The 20,733-nt window shown below is 39.7% G+C and overlaps 1 long non-coding RNA gene across 2 annotated transcripts in view; it reads right to left on the reverse strand.

Annotated features, from left to right (window-relative positions):
• Positions 1-1,965: 1,965 nt before the first annotated feature.
• The window catches only part of LOC119703149, a 32,792-nt gene continuing 14,024 nt past the window's right edge, over positions 1,966-20,733 (reverse strand). Inside the window, exons 1-3 of one of the 2 annotated variants that reach the window (XR_005257562.1) lie at positions 18,467-18,579; positions 17,892-17,983; positions 1,966-2,392 (exon numbers count right to left, since the gene is read on the reverse strand). This is a non-coding gene — a long non-coding RNA (uncharacterized LOC119703149). Of the gene's footprint in view, positions 2,393-17,891; positions 17,984-18,466; positions 18,580-20,733 lie in introns of those variants that run through there. The other variant, XR_005257563.1, reaches the window with a different exon arrangement.

The raw sequence follows: 20,733 nt of genomic DNA on the forward strand, positions 1-20,733 counted from the left end.
GTTTTAAGGAAAGATAGATTTTTATGATAAAGGGAGGGAAAAGAACATGTCTTCAGGCTGAAATGGTCATCAGTTTTTAGATCAATCACCCTTATGTTGGTTTTTCCATTGGTACCAAGATATTAAGATATTTACAGCCAACATATATCACACTGAATGGATTGTATGAAGGAAGATGGAAAAATGAGAATATAATCAACATGCAGAACATAGAGCTTTCATTAAGAGTCTAAATAAGATAGCTGTTAAATAACTTACCTCAGAATGTCTTGCCAAAGATTAGAGAATGAAGTCCTGCTGTAAGCTTAATATTTCTTTTTCATATTTTTAAAATTGGACTTACCAGCATACCATTAAAATTTCATTTTCCTAAATTACTCTTCCATGTTTATACTCAAAGTACTTGGAAATACAAAACAAGAGCATACAAAAGATTATTTTCTTGATTTGTGAAATTCATGGAATGAACTGGCCATTTGGGCTCCTAGAACTATGAAAAGAATTTATTTTGTGAAGGCCATGGGCTGCCCTCACACCCTTGTTACCACAGCACACCTGGATGTGATCATAGCAGTGCGACTTGAGTGAAGGTACAGATTCTGCTGGAGCCAGCTGCCCAAGGCTACAAAGGAAAAGAGGAAAACTCACTCCAGACAGTTAATTCAGAGCCCTGCCTATGGTCTGACACCAGCACAGGTACCACCTCTGTGTGCTGGTATTCTCGTTCTGCTGCTGGGTCCTTGTGCTTATGTAGAACACGGCTTCCTCTTCATATCAAAGTAAGAAACTGGGCAAGAAATTCCCCCAGAGTCAGAAAAATATTAGTTTAAATGTGTGCAGCTTCCCAAACTTTGGTCTGTTGTGGGTAAGTGGTGCAAGAAAGATAACTAGTCCCAGTTTTGGCTATTAAGAGGTGGTCAAATAAATAAAGCACTGCTATATTTACACTACTTCAGATACGTTATGCAATCATGAAGAGAAAAAAGCCTCTTCTGGTCTGTTGAATTGTAAATGCTCCCTATGTGAGACAAATTTCTGTAACAAAATACAGTTAACAATGCAAAATGATGAGAATTCCTGCTTCAGTATGATAACAGGATCACAGAGAGTGCTCTTGTTACTTCCAGAAAAGAGGGTGGGTATATATAGAATATGCCTGGTAGCAGCTTCTATAATTAACATCCAAAAGTAGTTAGCATTGTAATTCCCTGTTTTCAATCACTTATAGCTTTATGAAACATCTCCCTTTTGTGCTGCAATTTTCATCCTGGATTTATGCCAATGTCAGCATTTCAAAGTATGAAGAAAGAGTCTTCTGTATTCCCAAGAAGACTGAAAATGCACACTCACAGGAATGACAGCTCCCTGCAGTTCTGCGCCCTGAAGTTCTGTTCGGATGTTGCATTTTGCCAAGGATTGGACCTTGCCAAGGCCCACTTCTTTGTCCCAGGAGTCAGAGTTAGTGATTTGTTCATATGGAAAAGGAATAGCATGCGCTGAATGAGCTTCTGCTCAGGGAATTGACACAGGGGTTTTATTTCCCTACAGGAAAGCCTTTGTTGGCTAAGAAAGTTAGAAAAATCTATCCAAACTCCCACCTTTCTCTTTTAGGTAGCACTAACAGCTGCATACTTATAGTCTTATGAGTTGAGATAACACATACTTAGTACATACTTAGTACATAGTACTTAGTCACAGCTTACATACTGATAGTCTTAGTTGCTTTTGGTCCAGTAGCAGGATACATGGACACTTGAAAAGAAACCAGGCAAAGCTTTCATATCTGTGCAATGCTCATGCACATACTTTAGCATTGTCCCAGTTTACAGCAGAAAGAAAAAAAAATATTTTTGGTGTGATCACAGTTTTCATAAATACTTGCAAAGTGTAGAATTTTTGATGTGTCTGCAGTCACAAGTATGTCTGTTAAGCATACAGTTTTTAAAGGTCAAGTAGGACTGTTTAAATTTCTTGTAATTACAATCTTTATTCTAAAAGGATAGTAATGTGTGCTTACTCTTAAACTGTTTGTGAAATACAGCAAAATGAAAAAATTCCCTAGGTCCGGAAAGCCACAGTTTAATACATGGCAAAAGGAAAAATGCTTTGCCTATCAAGCTGCTAGAACCCAGGGTGCTCTTTTTATTAATTTATGTAAACATTAAAAATAAATTATCTCACCTATACATGTATCCACTTTCTTGGGGAAGTGCACATAAAGAATCTGTGATGTTTCCTCCTTCTGTGTTCAATCACATCTTGGCCTTTTAAGCATTCAGCAAAATTAAGACCAGTTTCATGGAGAGTTTAGGGGATCTGCTAAGATCTTTCTTCTCTTCCTCTTCCCCTCCAGCATCTCTCCCACCCAGGGAGATGCAGGAAATGGTCTAGCCTAGAAAAGAAAATAAAAACTTCTATATGGGCTACTTTTCCCAGTGATCTGCTTTTAGGCCCTTGGCTCTGCTGATCCATAACTTATTGCTCTGAGCCCAGTTTCTCTCCAATGAATTCACTTCAATTCATATTAGAAATAGAAGGGAGAAGTGATGTAACTCCAAAACCATTATCTTCTCCCCTGTGGATTGGTACACGAACATGAAATTGGTACAATGTACATGAAAATGTACCAACAAACCAGCAGCGCCTACAGATTCCCTGCTATGCCAGCAGCTGTGCAAATAAAAGCACATATATAAAGGAGTCATGATCTTCACTAAGTGTTAAGATACAACAAGAAGAAAAAGCATCTTGACTAGCAGTAATTTTAGCTTGATTTTAGGCAGAGAACCTATGAGCATAGTGGCCACACTACAAAGGCAAGTCCATCAGCACTTTGTGTTCAGCAATAGGAAAGTAAAACTTTGCTCACTCAGGGATGCCTAATGCTTTAGGAGCTGGCTTCTATTCTCAACAGCTTTAGGCAGTTTGGAGTCAAAATTGGCCAGATACATAAATATGTGGCAATTTGGAAAAGGTGCTCTAAAAAGGCCCCAACAGAGGAGGTGCTGACTCCAGTAGGTGCAGAAGAGATGCAGTCACTCTTGCCCAGCTCTGAGCACCACACACAGAGCTGCCTCCTGCATCGCAGCTGAGCAGACACCTCTGCACATCTGACCCAGACAATTTCTACAGCTTTTACCTGGCACTCTTGCCTTAAATAAAGAGATAAGAAGCAGACCGTGTATTTTAGCCTCCTTTTTTCCTCCTCTTTTAAAATATTAAAAAAAAAAATTTACCTAGTATTTTAAACAATTTTCTGCTGACCAGCTCAGTTGCTTAAATTGGGTATTAAAGGTACCTAATTCCCTGTGCATCTGCCTGTACTTGTGTATCTCCTAGACTATCCCAGTTTAAACACTGGGCCCCTTCAGCTGAGTCTCAGGCTTGCCATTGCAAGCCTGATATCTTTCATTTTACAACAGCAATAAATGCCACAAACACACTTATTTTTTTTCTTGATTTTGTCTCATTGATATTGAATTATGGTTTCTGATAGTTTTCTTCTTCGGCTCTATAGGTATCTCCTAATAATTTTTCCCAATTAGGATTGGTAAATTTAACCCAACAGAACTGGACAGGAGTTCATTTGCACCCATAGTACAATTTTTCACTTGGATAAACCAATTTTCAAGTGAAGGAAAACCCAGTTCCTTGTCCTAATAAATGGTGTAAATGGCCAAATCATCAGAGCTAAATAGTAGGTCCAAAAGATCTCTTGTTTGATAACCTATTGCCAGCCTCCAGACAAAGGAAGAATTCTTTGGCAACATTAGAAATCTCCTAAAGTCAGAACAACAGAGATTCAGTGAGTGATACTTCCTGTAAATTATACAGCATATCCCTAAGGATAGGAAATATGAATCTGTGGAATTAAATGACAGTTTTCAGATTGGTTTTAGCCAGAGGTTAAACCAAAGGCTAAACTTGTCCTTACTGAGCAGGAGGCCACAGGTATGAGGCTCACAGCTGAGGTGTCTCATTACTGTGGTTAGATCAGGTTGAACACTGGCCTTGATGTGTGTTGGGTTTCTCTGCCAGCTCTGAGACAGTGCTGGTGTTAAATTATCTCTTTTAAAATCCTTTTATGGTTATTGATCAGCATTTGTCCAAGAGCCCTTCAGGGCATGTCAAGGGGTTACACAAATGATTGGCAAAAATCCACAAAAAGGACCTTTGTGTGTGTGAGCATCAAGCATTCAGGGGTCTAAATTCAGATTTGAGTATTCAATGTGAATAATAGTTCATTACAGCACTGAAAGTAGTGGCCATTGGAATAAGGAGCTTCAGAAACTACTAAGAGTCAAACCCACAGCTGTTTTCACACATCTTCAACCCAATTTAAAGGTGTTAGCTAATATACACAACTTGTAAACCTTTCTGTTTCTGGAGACAATGTTGGTGCTATTGGTTGATGTACCACTAAGTAACTGGCTGATGGTTCTGCTTAAGTAGAAAATTTGACCTTTTTCTATTTTTTTTTTTTTTTTGCTACTCTCAGTAAATTATGCCCAGCTGAACTCTAAAAGCTTCAAGCTCTTATTCTTCTCTAATGAATAAGCTATTTACTTCATTAGAATGATGCTAGGCTTATTGAAGTAGAGTTTTCACATGGCAATAAAATGGCATGTGAGTGGTTATAATGGCACTTCAAGATATCCCTCTTATATTCAGTAATTTATTAGTATTCCTTCAATTATATGCTCAAAACAGAAGGTTAAATATTGCCAAGCTGCCATCACCTTTATATACAAGAGTACATATAAATTGGAGAGACCTTTTTAATGGTGATATTTACTTCCACATAGTGCTAATGGCCACTGTGCTGGATGAGCTGTTTTCAAGACCAAACTTATGCTTGCAACACCTACTCTGGTACTCAGTGACACATTTTAGCAACCTCAGTGGAGGGGGCTGGACTTTGATAACAAAATCTGCGGGTTTGAGGCTTCCCAAGACCTCACAGAGTTTTATCTTTCTGACTATATCCATTCCTTCATACTGGGTTGGGAATTTTGTACAAAGGGTAGTGATGCCACCTGTCAAACAAAATTCCTCATTCTAATAATTCTAGGAAATCAGCCTCACTTTTTAAAGAGCAGGTTTCTCTTCTGCAGCTCCATGCTCTCTGGAGGCTACTTCTTGACAGGTAGAGTATGATGGCTTCCAGTTGTTCAAAAGTATGTCTCTTGCCATCATTGTACATGGCTAATTGCGTTTTATAAAAATGGGTTGCAAGTGATTTGTGAGGCAGATATGCATTATAACTTGCACTTCATGTTCATTTCCAAATTCATTTATCTCACATAAGTGTTTTCTAAAAGTCAAGAACTAAAAAATATAACTAGGAGTAGTTTTCAGAAGTCTATTACTGCAAGTTCTTCTACAGGGAAATGAACAAAATAAAGTTTAAATGCTTCTTCATTGCCAATAGTTCCCCTTGATCCAATTATAACTTCTTTACCTAACGTTACACGAGGCTGATTTAAAGATAACTGCCCAGATTGATCTGAGAAGAAATGCATTAAAACATTTATGTTATTACAATATACACAAAATGCATTAAAGTAATGAGACCAGCCTGACAGAAACTCACAAAATCAAAGACTTTCACAGGGGAGGTTGAAATGTCATTTTTAACACACCCAGCAGAGAGATTACAGCTTTTGTAGAAGAAGAAATTACATGCTTTTTTGAGGCTCCCTAATAAAGAATCACTCAGGCATATTGTAATGGTTTCAAAATTATATGGTATTTTAATCCTTTGCATTTGTCTTTGTATTATGTAAGTTAGATTTCTATCAACATTTCAACACCCTGTCTTAGTCAAATTATTATCTTTTCATTACTTTTTCTTTTTCATAGGAGTAGCAGTACTTATTATTAACTGTCTCAGTTCTAGAGACCCTTCTTGTTCTCTCTTTCAGGAAATTATTGGGATTTTTGTTTCAGCTTTGGTTTTAGATCAGCAGTAAAGTATTTTTACATACATTACCAAAGAACTTTGAAAACTAGCTCTTAAAACCTGAAGTCAGCTGAATGGCTGTTGGTAACAGCACAAAATCCTCAGATTCTTCTCTCAGAAGCATTTTCTCCAGCTCCAAGTCCCTCGGCAAGTTATGCAACTGCAGCATGAGTGCTATTCAATATACAGCACAAAGTCACACCTCTTGATGAACAAGAAGTTTTTACTGTCAAAGCAATGGTGAGGGAGGTCTAATAGTAGAGAAATAGCATGGAGAAATAGTAGAGTAAATAGTATGTGTTTATTATACTAATAAACATACTAATACTAATAAACTATTATACTAATATATAAACTATTATACAAACTAATATATAAGCTATTATACTATTATAAACTATTATACTAATATATAAATTATTATATATATAAACTATTATTCCAATAAACAGAGAAATTGAGAGATATAATTATTAAATATCAGGAAAATCTGAGCATTTACATTTTTCTCTAATACATTTTTTATGTTCAAAACCCTACTTTCTCATTCCATCTATTGCTAAAGTATCTGTCACAGTTGAGAGGGCCACAATACACAGAATACCATCACACAATTTCAGAAGGCTTCAACCCACACAGAGTAACAACACACCTCTGCAAAAGGCTTCAGCTGCCTGCCCTTGTGCTTCAGCCCAACCTTTTATCCCCTCATGCTGATGCACCTGTGTGCCTCTGCTCCCTTTGGTGGTTGGGCAATGCCCCTGGGCACTCCATGGCTCATTGCTGTCAGTGCTGCTCACCTGCTTCACAGCTGCACCCACTGGGGATGAGGCTGGGCCCAGCCCCACTCCCAATCACCACAAACCCTGTGCCTACAAGTATCCAGCTGGTCAATTGCCGATGAATGTCTGAAAGTTCAGTAAAACTATAAACCAAGTGCAAACTCTTTTTATAAATGAACAGATAAGCTAGAAATTAATTTTGAGAAGAGAGAGCTTCTAGGCTTGTCTGCAGTAACTTTTCTGGTGTGGGCCCAGGTGGGCCTCAGCTCTGATTGGGGTGTATCATTTTCACAGTAGATCTAGGCTGTAGTTCAAGAGGTGCTGACACAATTTCCCCTATTATTAAATAGCAACCTCAAGAAAAGATTACATTTTGAAGACCATCACTGTGCAATTTCCAGAAAGCACAATTAATCAGTCCTGTCCTTGCAGGCCAGGACAAAGGAGAGTTTGGTTGACTCCTTTGACCAATACAGCCTATTTTCTAATTCTACGGTCTGTGAGAGCTGGCCTGGGCCTTTTGCCACTGTCACTGACAGTCAAACACATGACTGATTGGACGTGGTGACTGATTGGAGACAGGCAGCCATCACTCACTAGGAAAAACTGCATGTTCTGGCAGGGCTCAGGTACATCCAGGGCCACTTTCCAGGAGAAACAGCCTTAAGGACATTAGGGGCTGCCTCTGTGTTTCCACGTTACAGAAATTTCAATGCACTTCAGGTGTCATAGCCCATTCTTTGGCTCGTGTTCTACCTGAGAGAGGCTCCAGGTAGAGAACCTTGAGTACAGGATTTTATGCTCTCCTCTGAGAGTGTATGCAACTGTCTGGCAAAATTTGCCCCTGAAAACTTGAGCTTTGTCTTGTGCCTATTTACCAAATACAGTGTGAATGAAGAAAAGCTTGTGGAAAAATCAGGCTCAGCACAAATTCAGGTGTGGTTTAGAATGATGCAGTTGAATTTTAGAAAGCTTAATGCTCATTAACTGCAGAGAGTTTGTTGTGTCTCCCCAAACCACGACATGTTGCCCCTAAAAACCACTTAGTTCTTGAGGACTGGTTCAGCACAAGAGTAGCATGGTGTATGAAGGGCTATAGTTTAAAATAACTGCTGACAAAGAAACTTCAGTGGGAAACTTGCCAGGCTTATAAAAGGAAAAGATACCATAGCAGAATATAAAAACAGATAAATAATAAATTGCAACTTCGTCTGGAGCTGTGGAGTGTGCTAGTATTTACGGTTTTGAAAGGTTTTATGGAGAAAATATTTTATTTTTTATGTTGTGAAATATATAGCAACATAAAAATGTAATGGTTGGCTTAACCTATAAAGAGTTTTTTAATCAGTAAGTTCCTGACAGAAGGTGGAATTTGTATCTCAGTACAGATTTTTTTTTTTCTTTTAATTTTCAAAGTTCAGGATGCCTTGAAGTTGCCTGACGTTATAGGATAAATTTTCAAAGCTCCATGCAGGAGAGATGCCAACATGAAAAACATCAAGCAAACATTGAGTTATGTTTGTGCATCTCCTGTGTTGTGTTTTGATAATTTCTCCCATATATCTGCATAAAGATAGGGTTTGTGAGCACAGTGAAATTATAGATTGAGCTGGCTATTTTCCCTCTTCCACGTTATGTGGAAATTAATAAAGTAATTAAATGTTACATTTACTGTTCATTGAATTACTTAGTTGTTTGGTAATTATTAGTGTGATTACAAAGTGACATAAACAACCGTGTGGCTCAAATGTGCAATTATGTACAGTATATGCTGAGCTGACACACAGAGAACATATTCCCCTGATTTTGCAGGTAATTAATAAGTGCTCATGCAAAGCAGCCTGTGCTAAGAGCTGTAAATACTGCAACAGAGTCCATTTCTTGTTCAGCTTGTGCTTGTGTTTGCACTGAAGCACACTGCCAGCAGAGGCATTTTGACTTATTCATTGCTAAATGTCATTTAAGTGGAAGATAAAGGCAGTTTTGCTCACCAGCAGCTTCCTTGTCTGGCTGCTTTGTCTCTCCTGCTGGGATACCTGTATATAATGTCACACTGTTCTCAGAAAGTGGTAATATCGAATTACCACAGATTTGGAGGATTTATATGATGCTGGCCTTGATTTCTCTAGTAATGTTACACAATTCTGAAAATGAGAAATTTTCTATGTTTGCACATGGCAATATTCATGTTATTCTTTCATATTTTCTGGTCTTTTTACTGTAAAATGAGACTACATGTGACTTCCACTACTGTCTGCTTTCTGATTATAAGAGAGATGGTGTTTTTCCATTTCCTGAAATAATTTTCGAAAAGACAGCAGTTGTTCATCAAAAATGAATGAAATCATGACTCACAAGGTTGAACCACAGCTATCCCATAAACCATAGCTGTGTAGCATTTTGTAAAGGAGGTCAGCCACAACTAAACACTTTTATACCAGACATCTGGTGGGTTCCACCTTTGCTAGGAACAAATGAACTTTGTGTATCTTTAATGCATCTGACTGCGAATACGGAGGGGATCTCTACTCTTCTCCACTTCTTTAGCTGCACTGGCCTTGAGTTTGATTTTGCTGGCTGGGATGCATGCTAAACCTAAAGAGCTAATGTAGGTAGCAAGGGTGACAGTAGGACACGTCTTCTTCTGCAGCCACTCAAATTATGCAGAAGAGGAGGAGCCACCCTGATACCTCATTCTTTCCCCTCCTTTTCCTTTTTCTTCTTATATCCATTCTGCACCATGCTGAAATTTTATGCTTTTCAAGTGCTTGGCAGTTTAAGGCTGTGTATAATCCATTCATGTGTCTCGACACACTAGTTATTCTCACTAGGCTGGTAGGGAGATAAAGAAAAGCAGCATTAAACTAGGACTGTACATGTATGTTACAGACATTTTCTTCTTCTTCCAAAAGCTCTGGAACCTCTGGGATCATATGACCTTGAAGGAAAATCTTCCACCAGCTCCATAGCACAGTATGTTTGCTTCACCCTGGGCTGATGACTTCAGCTGTGTTTTCTGCATTGGCTCAGTAATGTCTATAAATCTTGCACGTTTTGCTGCTAGTGCAGGTCCAGGTGTGGCTTTTGGTGTCAGTAGCTGCTGCTGTTTTTTCAATCCCTTCAGCAATTTGAGTCATTTCCTGAAGAACTTGTGCAGACTGATTTATCAGGGCATTTGGCTTCTGCAGAGAAGCAAAACAAACGGAAGCAAGGGAGGAAGAGGATTGTTTCTGTGTCCTAGACAGCTCTGAATATGAGAGTCTGTGGATTGCCAGTATTGCTGTGCCCTGCTGTGCTGCATACTCACTGTGACCTTCAGGCTTGTGCTGTGCTGCCCAAACCTCTCAGCCCCAGGGTAAACACACCCAGCTCAGTGAGCAGAGGAGTCTGTGGCAGGTCCTGCTCTGTTCCACCACTGCCTCACCTCTGTGGCCTTGCCTTTAGCCAGGGGTGCAGCAAGGAGCTGTCACGTGAGCATCCTTGCTGTTTGACAGTGGAAGGCATGAACAGAGTTGTTTTCATGGGGGAAAGTCACAAGAAGTTGAATGACAAAGGGTAGAATCTATTTTATGGACATGGTGTGCTGCACACACAGCAGAGGCCTCATGGGTGTTTAACTGCTGACGGTTCCTGCTGTCTAGAAGGACACAAGATTTTCTATGCTAATCTCTCCTTGTAATGCCAGGTCTAATAAATGGCATAAAGTTGTCCTCCACAAAGCCTCAGAGGATTTCTTACTGCAAGCACCTTAACAGACCAGCACTTCCTGCTGCAAAACACCCACACCCTCGGGGGTCAAGAGCAAGAAAATAGTGCTCAACTGAGATGACCAAAATATCTTATATAGACTTGGACGAACTACTGATCTGCACTGTGACTTGGCACAAGAAGCCCCTGGTGAAGGTATTCCCTGTGTGTGTGGGGATAGAATGGAGATGGTATAGAAAGTAATCTTACCCCTGAGGAGTTGCAGCTGGGCTAATTAGCAAAGTGAGGAGAAGGCTTAACTTCAACAGGCCACAGCTATAATGAATAAGAACCACAAGAGCTATAAAAGAGTGGGTTGGTTTGTTAAGAGGACATGCCCTGAAGTAGGAAGGGAACTGGAGTCATTTGGTTACCTGGTGAGGGAGAAAGGGTGTGCTTGGAGGAGCTGGTCACCAGAAAACACCGAAAAGATACGAAACTTTTGTAATAAAAAGATGATAGTATAAAACTCCTGCTACATATATGCATATATGGCAACAATTGTGTATTTTTATCAGCTACAAGTGAACAAGTACAATGGACTGAGCCAGGATTTATTGAGTCCTGATTCATTAAGAGGCAGGTAGGCTACAGCAACGAAGTAGGATAAGCCATGCAGGGGATAGCACTCAAATTTAATGCCAGGAAGCAGTTTCTGTGAAGATTAAAAGACAACATTCATCCTGACATTTCTCATGCTTTCTGATTTTTTTTAATATAGTAGCAACCTATGCTGTTGGAGGCAGAAAATGGATGGTCTGAGTGGAAAAGCTGTGAAAGAAAGAGCTTCTGCTATGGCTGTGATCTGCCCTGCTGGGTGCACACAATGGGGCATTGTATTAAACCCTTACAAAGTGCTGTTGCCCTCCTAGATCTCTGGCTTCTTTTGCAGGCTTATAAAATGGTATGCACAGGGATAGTTTTTGAACATTACAATCAAGTTATGTAAAATAGTTTGCAGTCAAGCAATTAGGCCAGGGCTCTGGACCAGATTTAAAGAATCAGATTTGTCTCTGAATGCTAAGAGGAACAGAGGAGAAATTAATGAAGAAAGAAATAGCATTAAGCTAATACTAACCCAGTTTCTAGCTTCATTTTCTAATTGCCATGTTCTTGTTGTAAAATGCTTAGAAAAGCAGAAACAAAATTCAGTGTTTGCTCTTCTTACACCCCTTGCCTTGTTTTATTTTGTCAGCACTATGGTGTGACAGACAGAGACAGGGATGAAAAACCTGCCATTTAGCTGTTTCTGAAACACAGCAAGCACATCCAGTGCTTGAGAGCTTGCAGACTGATATCCGTTCTGATATATGTATCAGGAAATGGAGTCCTCATATTGGTTTTCCTATTGGGCAAACTCTTTCAGCCTTTCAGTAATATTTGTGTGAATGCTTTCTTTAGCTCTTTTCTGCAGACCCCAACAAAGTGGTCCCTTGCATTCTTAAAAGTAAGTGAGAAACAGAAGATCAATCTTGTGGACCTTTACCTTCCTGGGTAGGCTTTCCTTTCAGGAGGTCTCTATGCCTTTTTCCAGTAGGGAGTTATCCTTTTCCTCATTTTGCTGTGGTAAATTTTGTGCCTGCTTAGTGGGCTGGTAGAAAAGCAGGGCTTAACACATATTTTAGATGCAGATCTCATCTATTTCTGGACATCTTTTTGAAAAAATGATGGTAAACAGATGGAAAAGTCAGAGGATACAATTGTCACTAGTGTGATGATGTCACTTTCTGCTCTTGTTTTTCTGCAGACAAACCAGTAAGGTGTCACCTCTTGATGGTTCTTTGATACACCAAACACCATCTTCCATTAATTTCCTTGGGAACAAAGGGTACTCAGTGTAATGTAGCTTTGGCACTGGAGTCAACTGGAATGATTTTTTTGACCTCAGTTTGCTCTGGACAGGGTCCATGGTGTCCAGCAGTGAATTTATGGTGCCACCTAAACCCTTCAGGGTATGCATGAGTCATCTCTGTGGTGCTGAGGCAATCTCAGTAAATAAGAAGAGACAGCTTCTTTCTCAACAGGTGAACCAAATCCCCAAAGTAATTTTTTTTTTCCCCTCAAGGAAGCAAAAGGTTAATTTGAACTGCTCATGGCCTTCCATGAATCAAATGAAGTAATCCCATGCCTGAGGTTTAAAAGCATCCGTAAATTAGGAGGGTGTAGTGTGCAGATCAAAAAGAGGGTTATCAAAGATTAATAAAAAGAGAGAGAGAGGCAAGAGAGGGAGAGAGACTCTGCTAGAAACCCTCTCATAACTCCAACCTGGAAAGTACAGTTCACCTACTTGGGGTCCGGTTAGCACACACTGTATTGTAGAGCTCAGGGCAACAATATAAAAACATCAGAAGGAAGACATGAGATAATTTGAGAATGTGGAAAATAAAGTCTGTAAAAAAACCCAAAAAAACAACAAAACAACAAAATGACAAATGAATATATGAGAATATGTGGAGAAAAAATGTAAAAATCTAAGAAAAAAACTTCTCAGCTATTTTATCCCATATGAAGCCTGGTTATTTTTTAATGCCAGCTCTATTTGAAAGGCAAATTACATCATGAAAATAAGGGGAAAAGCAGCTTTTTCTGGAAAGTAATTCATTAGGTGGAATGAAAAACTGATTTCTTAGGGAAAATAAAAAGCTGATCATGCCAAGGGAAAAAATTTGTATCACAGAAGGAGTAGTGATGACTCTGTGAGACCAACACAATTTGTGTTCTCTAATGGTGACAAAAATTTCCCCAGGCCAAATTAAGTTGCCAGGAGTATTGCAGGAGACTGTTCATGTATCCTGATTTTTAGCTAGTAGCTGGTCTCTACATTCCCTAATGCTCAGTATTAAACAGAGTGAATTAGTTCATGCCACACCATGCAGGGTACAGGATGGGATTTAGGAGGCACTGTGCAAGGCAAACAGTGAATTGTGTCCTTTTGCAATGGAGATGTCACAACAGACCCCAGACCAACAAGGCTTTCATCTTGCATGTTCTTGCACATGGCTGACTTGGTCTACTTGGGCAGAAGATGTGTTGTCTTACTAAGACAGAATCTTTCACTCGCAACAAAAAAATCAAACCAAACCCACAATTATGCCATTGAAACACTGCAGCTCAATTACTTTTCATGCTTGCCTCTGGTTAAAATTTTATTGAAGTGAGCAATCTTCAGGAGCTCATGTTTTGCACAGCAATCTGTGTTGCCAAGCAGCAGTTGGAAGAGCAGAAGATGGAGCAGAAAACCAAAAGATAATGCAGAAGGAATTTCAAAACAGAGCAGAAGGGTGAGAGAAATCTCATACCTAATTTTTTTTTCATAGATAATTGTTTATGATTGAAAAACACGGGGAGAAAACATTAACATTTGAGATGCAACAAACACATTATAACTTCCTTCTCAGAGTGGCTGTAAAAGTGTTGACCTACCAAGACTGCAGCTGCATCAGGGTCTTGGCAGATCAGGGGAGTGTCCTGGCACAGCTCTCAGCTGCCGTGACACTCTGCCAAAGTGGAGTGGCAATAGAAGTCATGAAGAAAAAAACACACAGCAAAGACCTGCATATTTCATGAGGACACATTTTCAGTGGAAATCCCTGTATAGAATGCTCTGATGTATCATCTTTCTGAGAGTTTGCCTGTAATATGAGAGAGCACACAATCTTGGGTTGTCTTATCACACACAGCAAATGCCTTTCAAGGGTTTTGTCTTAGCAAGCAGATAAAAGCCTTGACCCAGTGCAGAGTGCTGTGTGTCAACACTCACTGCTGGTACCCAGCTTGTGCTTGTTAGTGCTTGCAACACTGAAAGAGCCTGGCCCATTTCCTCTTTTTATTCTGGCATAGCTGCGCTCTGCTGATGTGTCTGCTCCACTGAGGTCAGAGCCTGTCTGCTCATCTCCTAATTCTCTTATATCCCCTTCATTTCTCTAGAAAAGAATGGTCAGTATTGTAAAAGCTGTGCAGGTAGCCTGCCCTAGAAGTTGTGTGCATGTGTAAGGCAGGCCAGTCAGTACCCTGGCTCTGCATGTTTATCAGTGGGGAGATTAACCCCTAATGCTGATGTTTTGGGGCAAGGTTCAAAGGGATGCACTCAAGTCAGCATGTCTCCAGCCTAGTAACTTTGCTTTATTTTCAGTTTATCCTGTAACTTGTCACAGATTTAAACAATGCCATCATCCTTATTGTCCTCCACTGGAAGTTCTTTCAGTGGTCAAGAAAAGGATGGCTTCTCTAAATCCCTTAGTAAGGCCCTGATCCATTGCCTGTGGAGGTACAAATGAAGCTCCCTCTTGCCTAAATGAGCCTTGGACTGGACCCTGAAAGGAGACCAATCCTCATCTTAGAGTGTTTGGTCACCTTTCTTTGTGGTTGAACTGGCCTGCAAACTGCTGGAAAACCCGGACTGGTTATTTCAACAGCCATAATGGTGCAGACTGAAGTCTTGTTAGTAAGTCACCAGCTAACAACATCAGTGAACATGCTCAGATTATTTCCCTTTAATGGGATGCTAATTTATTGCTGAGGGGCATCATACTTGATTTTTTTATGTGTCAATAATTTTTATGTGTCAATAAAAAAAATAGTAATTTGAATAAGAGACCCAGTGGTTCAACTAGAAAACTGTACTAGGTGCAAGAAAAATTAAAAAAAAATAAAATGTATAAAATGCAGCACCATGGACAGAACAGGTAATTAACTTTTAAAATGCACTCAAATCTGTCATTCAGTTACAGAAGTTGTGCAAAATATGGTGAATAACAAATCAAAACAATTGTTCCACACTATTACTATCAATTAAATTAAAGTCTAAAACAACTTCTCATCATGATTATTCTGAAAGCTTTGAAAACTGCTGTATTTCAGCATTCCCATTCATGGTCTTCAGCTTCTAGAAATTCATTTGAGAAAGCAACCAAAAAACTGAAGCATAAACCACTATCAACTTTGTATTCCAAGAGAAAGACATTTCAAAGTTTTATATCGACATTAATCACCAGCTGTCAGTTAAATAGCTAAATAGGCCAACTCTAAATACACCAAGAATTCACTGCTGATATTTTGAATCTGCATTTAAATCACCCTTCACTCCCATTCCAGAAGCCAATGAATATTACTCCTATTTTCTGTGAAATCATTTTCCCAATTTCTTCTGAGCCTGCACTGATGTTATGTCCTGCATGGTATCAGAGGTCATGCTGTTACAGCCAGATGTCAGCAGTGAAACAATTCCTGCTGTATTTTAGGTATGATATAATATCAAGATTCCACCTCCTGGAAAATATCTATTACTACAGCAATGGTTCTCTTAATTTGGAGCCCAGGTTTTTCATTGTTCCTAAGCTTTTATTGATTTTTTTTTTGTGCTCAATGTTGTACTTCGATTGCATAAATGCATGCAGGCCTCAGTATGCATCTGGAGAGGTATTTGTTATTTATACTGCATGTGATCACCGGTGTAATTATAAAATTTCAGTCACCCAGCCAGGGAGCAGAAATAGTCTCTCACAAGCTAAACATCCATTTGCACAGTGTGCTTTATGCATAGATAAAGCCAGGCCTCTCAAAATGGGCACAGGCTGCATTGTGCCTTCAAAGATCTTTGTGCTCCTACAGAAGACACTTAAACCATAACCACTACAGCTGCAAGGGGATTGCCCTCCAAAACAGACCCCTCAGCCACCCCACTTGCCTCACACCCAGTTTTGCTAGCTGGCTTGTCCGACAGTTGCTGCTCATACTTTTTTTGTCCTGAAGAAAGGTGCAGAATGAGAAGGGCACCTGCCAATGTGTGTTCTCTGTGGCAGAGATGTGCTCATCGTGGAAGGCTGGGGCAGTACTTTAGAGGGAATGTGAAGGAGAGCAGAAATGACAATGGCATGCAACAGGATAGTGTCCTTTTCGGACATGTGGCTTTTATGGTCACATATTTGAACAATGTGTATTTGATGCAAGGCTGCTTCTTAAAGATCTCACTTTATCTAAAATTTTGCCTACACCCCATCAAAATTTTTGTTCTAAATTGCTGTTCAGCTGTGTAAGGTGGTTCTAAGGTGCTGTTTGTAGGTTACATATAAGTACCCTTGAGATTTTTACTCCACCAATCAAGGAGTAGTTTGCAAACCAAATTCTCATCTTTGAAAGTGTTAGTGGGGCCTTTTGTACATGATCGTGCTTATTTTGTTGCAGTTGTGATAACAATGAAAGAGAAATTGAACAGCTGTGGTACAGCAGAAAGAAAAGCCTTGATTTGACACCCTTAAACAGTTTCAATCAACAGGAACATTCAGCATCTTGCAGAATAATCGAATGTTTCCTAGGGCAAGTATTGATGAATAACAGCTCACAAATTTGGAGTGGCACAGCAACCCCCTCTCTGATTGCAATTGCCACTGACTACCTTTGTAAAGTGAAGAGCATGTGCCTGTGTGTTTGCACACCTGATAAAGAAACCCAGGCTCTGATAGTGGTCTGATGATCAACTGCACAGCTGAAGCTCTACTTAACTACAGAGGGTGTAAATAATTCATCATTGCACAGGCTGGAGCAGCAGTGACTGAGTCTTGCTGGGTAGGACAAGACTCACCTGTCTCCACTGACTGCCCCAACCCACATTTTCAACTGTAGGGATAATGGTAAAGATGTGCACATAATAATTTTCTAATATGGAATAACTAAAAATTATTTTAAAAATTAAATAAGTTAAAAACCTTACAAAGAGGCAGATTTTGTTTTCACAAGTGTTGTTACATCCAGAGCATCTCTCTGTCTCTAACATATATTACATGTTTTTGTGTAGATTAATTCCCTATTTAAAGTATTGTTTCAATGAGTAAACTAAGCACAAAGAGCTGTGCTGTTCTTTCTTCCATGTGAGGAGTTAAAGCCTCTTTATTTTATGCTGGGCTGGAATAGAGTTGGGCAGATCCTTTCCTATCTTTAATGACTTTCTTCTGACAGTTAAAACTTCTAATTAGGAATTTGCTTTGGGCTGGACATCTGAATCATTAGGGTTGGGAAAGAACCTCCAAGATCGTCCTGTCCAACCTTTGACCAAACACCAGCTTGTCAACTAAACCACGGCACCAAGTGCCACACTGAGCTACCCTTCCAGGGATGGTGATTTCACCACCACCAGTCCTGCTCTCTGTCCAGTCCATCCTAATTCCTGACCACCCTTTCGGTGAAGAAATTCTTCCTGATGTCCAGCCTGAACCTCCTCTAGCAGAGTTTGATGCCTTTTCCTCCTGTCCTGTTGCTAGTCCTGAGAGAGGAGGCCGAGACCCACCTTTCAGGAAGTTGTAGAGAGTGATAAGGAAAAGATGAACAGACACACGATATTCTGAAATCAACTGGGAAAAGTCACAACAAACAAACAAACAATCAACCCCACAAGACCTACTTACATGATAAAGCAGTCCAATCCTCAAAGTGCTTCATTGCTTTGTGTCCTCAGTATTGGAATTTGTCTCTCATTTTTAGCCTTCTTCCAAATATTCTAAGGCAGAGTAAAATAGAGTGGTTTTTAAAAGGTTGAAATAATGGTTGTTGAAAAATAAAAACATTTGCTTTGTACATTCAAACATACTACCATTCAAAAATGGTGGGAAGTTTTCTATCTGTCCCCAGAAAAACACTAGAAAGCAGCTCACAGTGGGGGAATATTTTGAAGATTATGAGGATATGGGTTATTTTACCTACATAACCATTTTGTAGCCTGATTCAAAGGCTGTTTGTGTAACTGAAAAGATTGTAATGGTTGAGCATATACTATATGTTGGCTACCTTTTATGAATTTTGTTTGCTCTGGAAAAGAAAACAAGAGTAAATAAATACTCATTCCATCTTAATAAACCTATCAATAAATCTATTCTGTGTAAAAGTTTGGCAACGATCTTGAAAGTTCAAAGCCACTCTTCTAAAAAATTGTGCAGACATTACTTATCCCAAGACATTGTGCAGCTGAAATGCTGGGTCTTACCTCAATTCCATAAATCTAGAGTTATCCTTTTGTTATCATTTGCTCTTTCCACAGAAATAATTTGTTACAAATTAAGTTCTAACAAATTGCCTTGTTATCTTTGCTGTACAATCAGTTGTTCGAAACTGCAGGCACAAACCTTTGGAAAGGCTTACAGAGATTGATGTGGTGCGTTGGATGTGCACCAAAAAGCCAAGATTGCTACATGTGATTGTTTCATAACAATTATCACAGATATTTTAAAGACAGCTTTTCTTTCTTTTGGAAAATGTGGGCTGGAAAAAGAAGCAGCAGACTTTTAAACAGACCTTATGATTAAGACTAAATTATCTTTTCAGAGATATTTACATTTCAGCCTGAACTTGTTTTTCTTAGGAGAAACTAGTCTTTCCATGCTCTAGTTTCTTTTCTTTTGTTTTTCTTCCCCCTGTCTCTGGCCCCCATTTATATTTGTATTCCTCTTTTAGGGCAGGGGATAACCTCAAGCAGAGGGGCCACACACAGATTTTCTGGGAGCCGTCCTGTGCTTACCCTCTGATGTCATGTGGGCTTTCAAGTGCTGTTGCTGTCTTGCAGCCCCTAATCGTCCCCTGACAGAAATATTTAGTGTGCACATTTATATTCTTTCCTGCAGGATACTCACTCACAAGACTGTCATACCCACCTCAAACAAAAATATGTGCCCTCAGGAGCAGGATAATCTCCTGAGTGAGCAAACCCAGGGTTTGAAAGGGTGAGTTATTCCCATGCTGACTCTGGCCACAGGATGTCAAACTTGCTTTAGCATTTTCAGGGAGCAATTTGCATAGCACTAGGCTTCACTGTAAAGGCTTTATTTTTTCTGTTTATCACAGCTTGCCTGCTTTAAAAGAAAAGATGTTGTTGCTGTCCTTTTTTTATGGATTCTGCTGGATGTATGTATTCTCTGTGATCCTCCAAGCTGTTGCAGGTTAGCCAGACCCTTTGTAGCTGCCCAGGACCCTTCCAAGATGATACCTGCAGCACTGGCCCAGGCACTGGTGGCCCCTGGTTCTGGAAACAAAATCTGTACTCTTAACCTGATTGTTGAAAAGCAGAGGTAGATTAAAGGCTTTATACAAATAGTTATAGGGAAAAGGGTCTACTGAGTTCAGTGGGAGCAGGATTAGGATGGAGCATTTGCACATTCTGAAAACAAAAGTGATGCCTGTAGGGCTGCCCAGGATATCCCCACACTTTGAGTGACATCGATTTCCTGCTGTGCACACATGCAAAACCTGCATCTCCTCAGCAGGGAAGAGAGCTTCATATTTATTTTATGCCTGGAGAGCAAGCCAGCCTGCTGGCTTCTTAAGATGCACATTAGATTTATGTCTTCCTCTAGGAATTAATGAAACTGCAGGAATTATGATGAATGATATGGAATGATTTATGAATGTCCATCACAGTTAGTCATTTTGCTTGTTGAGAAGGTTTCCAGGTTTTATGAACGCTGCTTTTGCAGGTTCATTGCCTCTTATACATGAACAATAAATGTCCTGTTTCATGGAGGAAGAATGGCTTGATTTAAAAAAAAAAAAAAGGCAATATCATAAGGAACATTTATAAACAGCTCCAGTGTAAAGCTGTGATCTGATAGCAGCCATTCAGAAAAAACGAGGAAGTGTCACGCTGGAAAGAGTCCTCCAGAGCAGAGCAGTGATAGATAATAAAAACCAGTGCTCATATTGTGGATGGGGAACTTGCTGCTTGACCCTACTTGCTATAAAGTTTGATCCTTCAGTCTCTGATCTTTCACACTTGAAGCCAGTGGGAGTTTTTTCATCCTACCACCAAGCAAGTCACAGGACTTCAGTGGAACTAGTCTTTGGCTCTGTATGTCAAATTAAGCACATGTGTGAAGGAGTGACATCAGAGAGCCAGAGCCCACCTGAATCAAAACATTCAACAGTGAATCATGGAGTGGAACAGCCTTTGTGGTATTTGCTTTCACAGGGAGATAGATGGCTTTTGTAAGCTCAATATCTTTTTTTATCCCAAGGCAGGCACTCATTGTTTGTGGTCGTGTTTGCAGTATTGTATGGGCCAGACAAATCCAGCCCTCCTCACTTTCACACAATGAGTTTTTTCCCCTAATTTAATGGGCCTGGGATTTTGATCCTTTGCTGAGAAATAATCCCTGAAAAAAAAACCTCTGTCCTGTTGGCTAGGTTTGTAGTGATGATTCCTGCACTATCTAATTGTATTCTGATTTATCAGATTTGGACTACAGACCATGTTAAAAAAAA

The sequence above is a fragment of the Motacilla alba genome, chromosome 7, assembly GCF_015832195.1.
Source record: "Motacilla alba alba isolate MOTALB_02 chromosome 7, Motacilla_alba_V1.0_pri, whole genome shotgun sequence".
Taxonomy (NCBI): Eukaryota; Metazoa; Chordata; class Aves; order Passeriformes; family Motacillidae; genus Motacilla; species Motacilla alba.